The sequence below is a fragment of the Bidens hawaiensis genome, unplaced genomic scaffold (assembly GCF_021521415.1).
Source record: "Bidens hawaiensis isolate Kalapana, Puna unplaced genomic scaffold, B.hawaiensis_p1.1 tig00018749_1, whole genome shotgun sequence".
In the NCBI taxonomy this organism is placed as follows: Eukaryota; Viridiplantae; Streptophyta; class Magnoliopsida; order Asterales; family Asteraceae; genus Bidens; species Bidens hawaiensis.
The window spans coordinates 427,131-437,501 of NW_027492842.1; positions in this window are offsets into that span (position 1 = coordinate 427,131).

Consider the following 10,371-nt stretch of genomic DNA (forward strand, 5'->3'; position numbering starts at 1 on the left):
AGGCTCCTGGCTCGCTCGGTAACAGGTCGAATAAAACTAGCTAAAAAACTTGATTTGAAACATTCTGAGGGGATTTGGCTCATTTTTGTAACCGAGCCAAAATCGACCCAGGCTCGGGTCGAGTCATGGCTCGGCTCGTTGGCTCGATCTTAAGCTCGTTTAACTTCAAAATCGAGCTAGAGCCTAGTTGAGTTGCCTCGTTTAATTTTGAGCCCGGGCTCAAAACCACCTTGGCTCGATTCGTGAACAACCCTGGGCCATGAGTAGTCTTAGTGCATTCGGACTCATGTTAAGTGAAGTAGTTTTATAATACGGTCTGTTTTTTTACTCTTTGTATGGATTAAGTAGACCTTAATTGTCTCTTTAAATTTGAGTTGACCCAAATGAACCTGAATCCATATTATTTTTCTCAAATCAAATTATTATTTGAAAGTTGCTCATGCCCGTGACTTGTAACCATAATTTAGGAGTGCCATTGTGGTTGTGTAAACGAGTTTCGGGTTTTTGGGTTGGGTTCATCAGTTTTTTGTGGTTGGAAACGTAACAAAATAATGACCCGTATATGTTTTGGTTAATCGAGTTTTGGGTTCCGGATATATGTGAAGTGGTTTTAATCACGAATTGGTGTCTGGGCTTCTGAATAGGCAGAACCCGATAGTGTATGTATACATTAAAATTGCTTAAAGAACTATATAAACCTAATAGCCCACAGGGGTTCGGTTTTATTTACTAATCGGGTTGGGTTCCTCGGATTAGTCCTTAATCAGGATCGGGCATCTTTGTTTCAGGTTTGGTAATCGGGTTCGGGTAAAAAGTATCACCCGTAAACCAGATACACAATGATAAATGTGTATTATTAATTATGATTTCACTTATTTTAATCTTGTTTTTTTGTATTATTGTAAGTTTATGATTATGATATTTCAAATATATTGAGGATATGGCTCGATAAAATAGGCATGTTGCTAGCTAAAATTTAATTAATAGATTTTAATAGCTAAGATTAAATACTATAAATACTATAATTATTTTTGCTAGCATTAAGGGCCCGTTCGTTTCACGGACTTTTTTTAAAGGATTTGGAATTAGAATGGAATGGAATGTTTGAGAATCCCTTTCATGTGTTTGGTTGGTTAATATGTATTGGAATTGGAATCTTCTTCATTCTCGGTTTTTTTTTTAAGAACGAGGACAACGAATGAAACATTTTAGTTTTTTTACATTTGTCATTTTTGATTTATATTTTGAGTTATGATTTTTTTATTAATTTTTTTGAATTTTTCTGGAGTGGTTTTTATTTTCCATAACAATCCTTTTAAATAGGTGGGATTTTGAAATCCCATGAAATGTGGGATTTGATGGGATTTAGTTTCCATTCTCATTCTTTCATTTAATGAAACGAACATATCAATTCATGGGATTTAAAATCTCATTCCTTAGAATTTCTTCCAAATTCTTGAAACGAACAGGACCTAAATACTATTTTGATAAATAAAATAACTTGTTTTAAGGGTTTTTTTTCCTTAGTTGTTTTTTATTTGACTATACCCGGATGAAAATTGTTTAAAATTATTTAATTATGAATGAACTTGCCACTAATGTATATTTTTTTTCAAATAAAAATTACCAAAGTATTTTTAGAAAACTGTATTTGTTTAAACAGAAAAGATACTGATAATTTTAAAATAATATCATAATCAACGTAACGCATGCCACATTGAATATTTAATATTTGAAGTTTGATTACCTGATTTATAGCTTAATATTTATTTGAAATTGCTTAATCAACAAATCATAAACACACACTACACATCATACATAAATCTATATAAACACCCATAAGTCATAACCATGCCACAACTCACTCTATACCGTCCATGATATCGGCTCCCTTCCAAGTTTCAAGATAATAATTATCATAGTTATGGTCAATCCAATCACCTTCATATCATCCCCGATATCGGTTCTTGTCCAGAACACTTCTCTCACCTTCATAAACATCCCTTGGTTGTATACCTTCACCAAGAACCCGTAATTTAATATTAATAGTTATGGGCTTTTGGCTCTTGGTGAAGGTATACAACAAAGAAATGTTTATGAAGGTGAGTTCTTGGCGGTATGAAGGTGATTGGAGTGACGAGAAGTATGATGGTTGAAAGAAATTAAAAGAACAAAGGCTTCGAATTCAACTTCCATTGGTAGTTATTATATACTACACTTATTTTAATCTGTTCTTTTGTTATATAAATATTGTAAGTTTATGATATTTGTTTCTCCTGGAATTGGTTGGTTTTAGTTCCGAATTGGCGTCTGGGCCTCTAAATAGGCCGAAACATAACTGAGAGGTTTATTATTTTGGGCCTTTATTCTGTTAACTTGCTATAGTTTTGGGCTTGTATAGTGTATATGGGCTGCTGTTTTGGCCCTATAGTATGCTGTTTTGAACCTCATAGTTAGGGGTGTTTTCCGGGTCGGGCTTTTCGGGTTTCAAAGTTTTAAATCTAGACCTGAAACCCAACCCAAATCTCTCATTGTTTCTTCAGGTTCGTGTAATTCGGGTTCAGATTTTTTCGGATTAGGTTAATCGAGTTTCGAGTATCTTAGGACAACCCTACTAATAGTGTATATATACACATTAATATTTTTTTAAAAGAACTATATAAACCTAATAGCCCACAGGGGTTTGATTTTATTTACTCATCAGGTTGGGTTCCTCATATTAGTCCTCAATCGGAATCGGGTATCTTTGTTTCTGGTTTAGTAATGGACTAATGGGGTTCGAGTAAAAGCCCCACCCGTAAACCTCAAACATGAACGATAACATGTATGCGGAATTTTTCCGTGATAAATGTAATATCTTTTGTCGAATATCTAAATTATTTATGGCTTCATTTATTTTAATTTTGTTTTTATTATTATTATTGTAAGTTTATGATATTTCAAATGTATTGAAGATATGGCTCGATAAAATAGGCATGTTGCTAGCTAAAATTTGCTAATTGTTTTTGAATTGCTAAGATTAATACTATAATTATTTTTGTTAATATCAAATGTCATACTACGTATTTTGATAATATAACTTGTTTTAGGTTTTTTTTTTTTTTTCATTTAAGTTTGGTTATTAGTTATGTTTTTATTTGACTATACACGGATGAAAAATGTTAATTATCCGTATCTATTAATTAATTATTAGCTTGCCACTAATATTTACTTTTTTTTAATTTATAAAAGTTGTATTAGTTAAAACAGAAAAGATACTAATATTTTTAAATACTACAAAAATCAACGTCACGCATGCCACATTGAATATTTAATATTTAAACTTTGAATATCTGGTTTATAGCTTAATGTTTGTTTGAATCTGTTAAATCAACAAGTCATAAATACACATTACACATCATCATACATAATAAATCTATATAAACACCGATAACCATGCCTCAACTTGGTCTATTATGTCTATGATATCGGCTCCCTTACTTCCGAGTTTCAACATCATAATTATAAAGTTATAGTCAATCCTATCACATAGCAAATCCTGTAGCCACTTGTACTAAAAAACAAGTAAGCGTAATCCTCCCTAGACAATAAAATATGTTTACATGAGGAGGAACATATTTACTAGTTATATCATCCGCAATCGTCTGAACTTCATATCTTACACAATATCGATTCCCGTAGGAACACATCTCTCACCTTCAATTAAGCATCCCCTGGTTGTACATCTTCACTAAGAACCCATAATTTAATAAGGCTATTTGTCTTTGGTGAAGGTATACAACAAATGAATGCTTATGAGGGTGAGAGTTCTTGGAGCTGTGAAGGTGATTGGATTGTCGAGAAGTATGATGGTTCAAAGAAATTAAAAGGAAAAAGGTTTCGAATAATTAACCGAATAATGTAAACCGAATTGTTCTACACAAGGAATTCCCACCGCAATGCACGAGAAATTCCATTGGTAGTTATTATTTACTATACTTATTTTAATCTTGTTTTTTGTATACTTATTTTAAGTTTATGAGATTTGTTTCTCCTTGAAGTGGTCGGGTCATTTACCGGTCTACGATTGCGAGGGTGGGTGACCTTTTGTTAATGGGTGTAATCGGGTGACCAGGCTTTGTTGATTATTCAAAAAAGTTGTATTTGAAACTTAAGCTTGAAAATCAATGTTAATACTATTAACTATTTTTACTAATATTAAGTATTATAACTATTCTGATAAACATAACTTGTTTTATTATTATTATTATTATTATTATTATTATTATTATTATTATTATTATTAGTCATGTTTTTATTTGACTACTCGGATGGAAAATGTTTTATTATCCATGTCTGTTAATTACTTTGCTTTATATCTGTTTCTTTTTTTGAACAACTAAATATTTACATAGTATGGAGTTTGAACTCCTAACCTCTTATATTTGATTACTGATATTTATGGTTTTTTACGATATAAATTACCAAAATATTTTAAAATAGCTACACTATAACATAAATATACTATTAGGAATTAGGATATTCTTATTATTATATATAAACACACACATGCACATATATATTGAAATCCTCACTTGGTTTGGTCGCTTGGTTTTTATGGTATAAGGTAGCGGTTCCTTGGGTTGGTTTATGAGAGGAGGCTTTTGTATCGATTTCGTTGGGTCTTTTTTTTGTTGTTTTTTTTATTTGGTATGTCTTAGTGTAGCTCTTCATTTTGATGTAGTTTTTTATAGGTCAAATTATTTAGTTGCTTGTTAGATAGTTTTTTATGATATATTTATCGTTCTAAGTGAAAAACTTATGACGTTGCTTGTGAAAATCAATGAACTCGAGTGTTACCATGTTTTTAAATTATAGGGTAGATTTTGTAACTTTAGGTAACTTATGGGATGGCAAATGTAAAAGGTAACGACAAGAATTTCAAATTTTAAAAAATTCAAATTTTCAAAATTTCCAAATTAATATATAGTATAATTAACAATTACGGTCATATTACTCCTTAGTTACTAAAACTAATACAATTAAAAATCTACGTGATTAAATAAGCTATATGTACAACCTAAAAAAGCATAAAATCTTTCTAAAAAGTATGCTTTTGAATAAATAAAAGGAAAAAAGGTAAATTATAATGACCTGAAACCAATGCTTGCATTTGATTTAACTAAATCTTAAATCTAAGCAGCACTCGCCGCCATCGTCCTCTTCATCCGTTCATCTGCATCGCACCTGAGATAAGTTTAATCTTATTTCCATCTTTATATTCATCTCCATTCACAGATCCGCTTATTTTAAAAATCGCCAGATTTAAGGGCTGAAATTAGTGTCGCGATCAAGTCCAACCTTGACCGATAAGGATCAACTATCGATTAGGACCATCGATTACCTAAAAAATAACCTTCTGATTAGCGGCTAGTCGCCGATTAAATCCAATTTTTGAAATATTAGTTATGATATTGATATTTTTAAGGAAAATCATATTACGCTTTTAACAAAAAAAAAGTTGTCTTTCTTCTTTGTTCTCTAAATATATGAAGGAAAAGTAGAGGTTCAAAGAAGATTATTTAAGATCCAATAAGGCAAATGCTACTATAGACCAGGATGATTTTTCCTTGGTGATTTAAAAAAATAATAATAAATAAAATTGTAGGATTTTTGTTTCCTGGTTTTAATAATTATAATTAATTGTTAATTTTAATTTGTGTTTTTGTATGCCTTTCAATTGTTTTTTTTTTTTTTGAAAGACCGATGATTTTATAAAAAAAAAAAAAAAAAAAAAAAGGAACCACTTGCAAGCCACAAGAGGTCAAACAAGATAACAAAGTACAAAATACAAGACGAACTACAACCGCCTACAAATAATAAAGGAAAATTAACGAAATTAAAACATGAAGAATTTATTAGTTCATACTTCATACAGATGTCCATGTGTATTGTTTTAATTCATATGAAATTTATAGCATTATGTTATCGCTCACAATTTTATCAATTTGGTTGTTTTAGTTTATACGGCCAAATTGATTTTAGAATATAGTATTTGTATGTTTAATCGTGCTTCATATTAAATAAACGCTCGTGAACTTACAAATACTATAAACATACAAATATTTTTATTTTATTATTATTATTATTATTATTGTTATTATTATTATATAATATTTTTTTTGTTGTATTTTTCATACATATTTTGTTACATAATTCATTATGTTTTAATCTCACATACATATAAATCACATTTACCAAGGCTTATATGTTCACCTTTGGTTATAATTGAATTTATAGTTTTAGTTTACATGAAAACCATTTGTAGTGTTTTATCTTAAATTAAGTTATGGACATGGATTTTTAGTTATGAGTTAAAGATGGCTAACGTGATATGTGAAAGACGATTTCCTAAAGAAAAATTTTGAATTGAAGATAATTGGGGCCGGTTCTAAGGATTTAAACACCTTGGTCGAGCCGAAGTAAACAGGCTCATGCCCATATTGAGTTATTTGATTATTTTCTTTTTTTACCTTTTAAATTTAGTTTGGACCAAATAACTTAAATGGCTTATGGATAAAAAGAAGTTTTGGGCCCAATATATTTAAGATGATTAAGATCCATACATATTTTACTAGAAAAAATAAAAATACATGTAAAAAAATTTTGGGCCCCAAAAATTACTTGTCTTGACCGGTTGCCGGGTTCACACTACCCTAGAGTCGACCATGAAGATAGCCAACGTAGCGTTAGAAACAAACATAGTGTTTAAGTTCATACTTTTATTAGTCATTTTTTATGGTTATTTTATTTGATTTTTTTAGCAAAGAACTTTTTCACCTAAAATCCGTTAACCATGCATTTGTAAGGATTTGAACCAATCACCTTCTTTTTCGGAAGGATAAACATTATACCACTAGGCCACAAGGACATAAGTAGTTATAGTTCATATAAAAATGCATTTTCATATTGTGGTGTTTTGTTTCTGAGTTCATTTAAGTTGTAATTTTTATTCCATTATTATTTAATTTAATGGTTGATAACTCTTCTTAAGATTCTTAAGCACGCTAGCCTTTTTAGTACGACTCACCTATATATCTATACTTTTTAATAAAATGTTATATGTTGTGCCGTTTGTCACTCTCATGTTTAGTCCTTAAAAACTTCTAAAAATTTATATATTATTAATTTAATATATTTCTTAATGTATCATGTAATTCAAAATTAGTAAATTAACACCCATAATGCAACAATATAGCAAAGCAAGAAAACTCGGATTATAAAATAATTACTAACTATCCTACAAATTGAATTTACCATTTTATAACTAAATAATCTAAAGGGACACCTTTTTTCTAAAAAAAACTCAAAATATTACCATGTTACTTTTATTATAACTTTTATTAATTTTAATCAAACAAATTATCAAGCTAAAAAAAACTTTTTTGCTTATATGTTACGTTTTTAGAAAAATCGTAGTCTAAAAAAATAAATAATAATAAAATAAAACAATGTCAGTTTCCGAACTACTTGTTTATTTTTAAATTGTTATAAATTATATTGTGCGATGATTTCGTATTAATAGTGTATGATAAGTATATTGTTAAATTGTAGTTTAATTATTTATTAAATATATTATTGTAATTGATTACCTGTGTAATATAATAGTTTCAAACTAATATATATTTGCATCTACATATCTACCTATTCTAATAAAGAAAAATAACTGAGGGCACGTGCCATTTGGGTATTCATTCATAACATAAATTTGCCGCTCAAAATATTATTCTATTTTTAATGAAAACATATTTGTGTCAATATAATCAAAGCATATCAATTCATTATTTAATCAAATAACTAATATCTAAATTACATGGATTAAAAATATATGATTATGTATTTCAATATAATTAAAATGTTTGTATATGTAATAAAATCAAATCTACATATTTGTGTTAATATAATCAAAGCATATCAATTCATTATTTAATCAAATAACTAATATCTAAATTACATGGATTAAAAATATATGATTATGTATTTCAATATAATTAAAATGTTTGTATAATTATTTATTAAATATATTATTGTAATTGATTACCTGTGTAATATAATAGTTTCAAACTAATATATATTTGCATCTACATATCTACCTATTCTAATAAAGAAAAATAACTGAGGGCACGTGCCATTTGGGTATTCATTCATAACATAAATTTGCCGCTCAAAATATTCTTCTATTTTTAATGAAAACATATTTGTGTCAATATAATCAAAGCATATCAATTCATTATTTAATCAAATAACTAATATCTAAATTACATGGATTAAAAATATATGATTATGTATTTCAATATAATTAAAATGTTTGTATCTGTAATAAAATCAAATCTACATATTTGTGTCAATATAATCAAAGCATATCAATTCATTATTTAATCAAATAACTAATATCTAAATTACATGGATTAAAAATATATGATTATGTATTTCAATATAATTAAAATGTTTGTATCGGTAATAAAATCAAATCTACCCTTTCTATCAAATCAATTTATATATACTTTTGAGTGTAGCATATGAATGTGTTAAAAATTCAACGAACGATAGTTATAGGTCTAAGATGATGAAGATTATAAGAAATTATGACTGGATATTAATTTTATTATCACATATTCATTTAATCATCATAGATCTGTGGAATTTATCCATCTCTTTTTAAAATATAATACAAAAATATGTTTTATTCATACTAATTTTATATATGATGTCCTTTTTTTGTTATTCATAATGAAGCATCTTATCATCTTTTGTTAGAATTCGCTATTCAATTAAAAAAATATAACAACTTATAAAATCACTAAGTGCATCATTTTCGTGATTATGAAGAAATTGCGTGAGAATACACTACATATTCGTTTGAATATTCCATTAGAAAATATAAATTAAACTTATAAAACCATTTAATTTTTATAGCTTAATTTCATTTCTTTTAAGTATCTCGTGAATCATACGAGCTCTAAAGCTAGTATTGTAATAAAAGAAAATAATTGTTGACACATTTCAGTTTAAGATTTATTCATAGTCTAAATTTCCTGCTCAAACTATTATTTTTTTTATTGAAAACATATTTATGTCAATAAAATCAAAACATATCAATAGTTCCTTTAATCAAATAACTAATTAACTAAATTGTAGGTGTTAAAATTGTGCGAGTATTTATGCCAATATAATCAAAATATTTATTTCGGTTAGGAAATGAGATCCACCTTTTTTAATTAAATCAATTTATATACACTTTTGAGAGTAGAAGATGAATGCGGTAAACCCATTAAACAATATTTATAGGTTTAAGTTAAAGAATAAATTATAAATGAACAACGATATTATTCTCACATATTCATTTAACCTCCATTGATATATGGAGTTTTTATCCATCTCTTTTGAAAACGTAATATAAAAGCATGTTTTATTCATGCTAATTATATATATGATTGCTCTTTTTTTATGTCATTCATAATGAAATATATTATCATCTTGTGTTAGAATTTGTTATTTCATTAAAAAATATAATTTGAACATATAAAACTAATTAATTTGATAAAATATAGTTTGTTTGTTTTTTTTAATTTATCATTTAGTTTCCGGAACTTAATTGTATTTATTTTAAGCATTTCATGTATCACACGGGATTAAAGCTTAAATTGGGTCAGAGGGTTTTTTGACATTTTCTCACATAGAGGTGCGTTTCCTCCTGAAGTTAAATTGGAAATAATCGAGTGGGTCAATAATTTGTTAGTGGTGCAAATTAGCCGTTTAAAAAAAAAGAACAAATCTCAGCAAATCATTTTTTTCCCTTGTTATTCATTATTTATTTAATTACCTTGTCATGGTGTGTAATAGTAAATGTAGATTTGATTTATTTATGTGTAAGCATTAAATTTCTTCTCTATTTTAGGTAGTTTAGTTACTCTCTATCCACCATATTCAATGGGATATCTTTAAAATTCATGACCTTAACAGATTGAGGCAACGATGAGTGTATGTATCAATCTCAAATTTTCATCGGCCTTTAATAAATTGGCATTAAATTTTCTACATATGATTTAACAACAACAACAACAATAATAATTAGCATCTCGTACCAATGCGGCGTGGTGGTCGATTGACAAAAGCAAAACCTTTAAGCAACTGAGTTTAGGTGGGGGGGGGGGGGTAGGGGGTATTGAGTTCAAGTCCCACGGACGACAATGATTAAAAGTAGTTTGCCGTTAAAAAAAGAAAAGAAAAAGGAAAAAAATAGCATAACTCGTAACAATGCCAAAACAACCAAATCAAAACGCATCACAATATTATATAACGTTCACCAAAATCATAACACGTAAGAGTCAT